Here is a 3,448-nt window from a genome sequence, read left to right as displayed (position 1 = left end):
TCCGGAGGACTGGGAAGCACCGGACGTCCAGAGACCTTCGATCGTCCGAATGAAAACAGAGGCCAAATAGCATAGCTAAGATAGGAACACTTTTTAAGAGATCTTATCCTAGATTTTGAGCAAGTTTTTTGCGAGAACCAGTGATCCCCTCTTAATAGTGCTAAATCCCTATACTCAAATGAAAGGAAAACAGATATGGATCTAAAGCTTTGTGTCTTGTTTTACGTACACCTTCCTTTGAGTATCTTGAATATGTCAGTTTTGAACCACACTAATATCTTTCGGGAACAAAACCTGAGATGCACTTGACAGAATTGATTAGTTCCCTATATGTATGTTGTCAACAACTATCAAAATATGATTAAGGGCATGATTACACTTTCAATATCCTCCTTTTGGTAGTTGATGACAACATACATATAGCTCTCAAAATAAATAGACTTATGAAGCTTATGAGAGATTTGTAACAGAACTCCCCCTTATTGTATGCATAGTGAAACTGAATATGGTCATGAGCTCATAATTACTTGATAAAAGGGCACATAGAACATTTCATAGCATAGAATGGCATCATACAAATAATACACAATAGATCTCATCTCAACATACATAGATAGCATAATGTTAAGAACACATATATCACAGCATAGTGGTTCAACTTAAAACATAAAACATAATGGTCCAACGAGCTCAACATATTGGTTCATCGTAACATAATGGCTCATCATACATAAATAGTAGAGAGGTAAAACAATTCTATGATAAATTTCCTCCCCCTTGGCATCAAGTACCGAAAAGGGGAAAGCACCGAGAAAGCCACCACACCGTCAGAGATCATCACTGTCATCGTCGTCGCCGTGGGCACCACTGCCTCCTGCCTCGTCAAAGAAATCAGCCCATTCAGGGCCAGAAGGAAAACCAAAGTCGGAAGGAGGAGCCTCAGGAATACGCTCATCCTAACTCACATCTGTGGCTCCGGAGGCTCTCAGACGAGCCTTCAAAGCATTCTTAGAAGAGACCATGCGAGTGACCACATCGTAGTTTTGTGAATAGTGGAAGGAGAAGGCCTTCATCATGGCTGAATGGGCCTTCCCGAGAAAGCGAGCAATGCGGCCGAAACACCCCGAGCTAGGGGGAGTAGGGTGAGACTGGGCAGCAGACCGTCGAGCAGATGTGGATTTCTTGGGAGCCCAATCATCCACCATATGAGGTGGAATGACCCACCGCGGATGGACATGAGTCCGAGCAATGGGAAAAGGAGCAATACTCTCAGTGAAGGCCTGAAGAAAAGGAGCATGAGGAAAGGCCCGCTTGTACTAAAGACTAGCAAGACGAATCTCATGCCACAGGAAGTGAGGAACATTGATCTTTCCGTTGGGATGCTCAAAGAGATAATACATGAGATCAGTACAATACCCATTATAGGACCCTTTGTCACCCATCTTCGGATAGATGGTGAAAATGACACACTGATAGATAATGAAAAAGGGAGATCGCCAAATAGATACTTGATTGAGATCTCTGCCCTTTTCCACTTCATCAAGCTCACTACGAGGTTTGAGAAGATAGCCACTGGCCTCAATGTTTTTGGGTGCATGATTTCGGTCAGACTTATGGATTTTGAACCCAGTGTCAGGAAACCCAAGAGCGGCAACAAACTGAGCATAAGAGGCGGTGAGCTTGGTGTCAGAGGTCATCCAGGTGATGGTCTTGTCAGGACCAAAGAAACACGTGGCACAAAACTGATGAATAGCCGCATGATTGTAATCATGGTGAAGAGCAAACGGAGCAGCAAGACCAGAGGACTCAACGAGTTCAATGGCTCCTGGATATTTCATGGGGTGAGAACGGATATGCTCTAAGTCAACATAGTGATGAACAGACAACCCCTTAGGAACAATGACTGTGGTGAAAATGTCTTCCTGAACATTTGTACAAAAACGAGAATCCATCGAGTCATGCTCAACACAAAATTGGTCAACATCGCGATGAAACTTAAGGTAGGCAGGTTTGGAGACTAAAGTGAAATCCTTGATTTTGTGACCTAGAGATGGAGGAGGCTCAAAAGAAATGTGGCGAGCATCACCGGGAGGCTGATTTGGAGGTGGAGGAGGCATGTAGGAGGGCTTCCGTGTTCCAGGCTTGGGAACATTTGCCCGAACAACAACATACTCTATCGGTTCTTTGTATTGCATCTCCTCTTCTTAGTCAGATCCTTCAGGTGAAGAAGTATCCTTGTAGATAGGTTGTTTCCCAGCCTGCTTGCACGGACGAAGACGCGCTCGCAAGTCATCTGAGCCACTGCGACGAGATGTTGAAAATCAGCAGGAACAGGGGATACTCATTATCACAAGGAAACGAGGAATCGGGTAAATGAGAGACCACAAGGATATGAATAGGGTAATAATATTACCGCGAGCCGACGAGCCCCAGGTTTTTTGTGAGTGGTGTGCTTGAATTTCAGCATGGTTTGGTCAGCCACCTACAGAGAAGTCCAATAGTGAAAAGGGGATCACCACAATGCGCAAGAACGAACGATGGGAGGAGACGGGGGACAGGGGAAGTACCGAGCTGGATCGAGGTGAGGGAGGACCAGATCGGCGGAGGATCTGTCCGGCAGCGCCAGACTATGGCGACGGCTAGGCTCCCAAGCAGCGGCGCGACGAATCCGCCCCCAGGCGGCACGGCGGCGGACAGAGGAAAGGGATGGGAAAGGGGAGAAAGGTAGGGTAACGGCCCGGTCAATCCCCTTCCCCGTTTTTATATGGGTCGCGGATTTTACCGGATGACCAACAGATGTCAGACGTCCGGGAGCTGATGAGTGCGCCAGATAAGTTAGGTAACGGATGACCGGAGACCCCCGGACGTCTGAGAGCAGGATGACTACTGAGGAACGACGAGGAAATCTGCACAACGACCGGACATCTGAGTGGTGCCGCTCGACCGGTTGCTGTGGGTCACCGGACGTCTGACATATGTCAGAAATCCGGTGTCAAATGACAATGACGACAGAAGGATATATTGAAATCTGGTGTCGAATGAAACTCACATAACTGAAATTATATATTTATATATGATGAATCTCACATAGTTTTTAGCTAGACACGCAAATAGTGTTTTGATTATAAGATGTGGCACAAAGAGCACAAAGAACATGATCATATAACAAAGAAATGATGACCCGAGATAAACTAAGTAGGCTGCTCTAAATATTGGGTGGTGGCCTAGTCCACCATGTTTGAGTAACTGTGGTATGGTGCTGCAAGGATAAGATACTTGAGCCCATCGTCACAACTCCATCATTTAAAGTACCATGGTCACATAGTGATGACATAGTGACTTTGAGAGTGTTTGGTTTATTTCTGCATCATATAGGGTGAGAGAACTCATGAGTTGAACGTCTCCCCCTAAATACATGCCTACATCAAGACAAGAGATGAAGTAAATG

The 3,448-nt window shown here is 45.6% G+C and overlaps 1 long non-coding RNA gene across 1 annotated transcript; it reads right to left on the bottom strand.

Annotated features, from left to right (window-relative positions):
• Window positions 1-622: 622 nt before the first annotated feature.
• On the bottom strand, window positions 623-2,750 carry LOC109774567 (uncharacterized). Its single transcript, XR_002235607.4, has 3 exons — window positions 2,568-2,750; window positions 2,414-2,482; window positions 623-2,301 (listed from the first exon to the last, which is right to left on the bottom strand). It is a non-coding gene; the product is annotated as an uncharacterized lncRNA (long non-coding RNA).
• Between the last annotated feature and the right edge of the window lie 698 nt (window positions 2,751-3,448).

Source organism: Aegilops tauschii, chromosome 2 (genome assembly GCF_002575655.3).
Source record: "Aegilops tauschii subsp. strangulata cultivar AL8/78 chromosome 2, Aet v6.0, whole genome shotgun sequence".
Lineage (NCBI taxonomy): Eukaryota > Viridiplantae > Streptophyta > Magnoliopsida > Poales > Poaceae > Aegilops > Aegilops tauschii.
The sequence above is the reverse complement of the archived record's forward strand: the minus strand, read 5'-3'. Positions and strand labels throughout refer to the sequence as shown.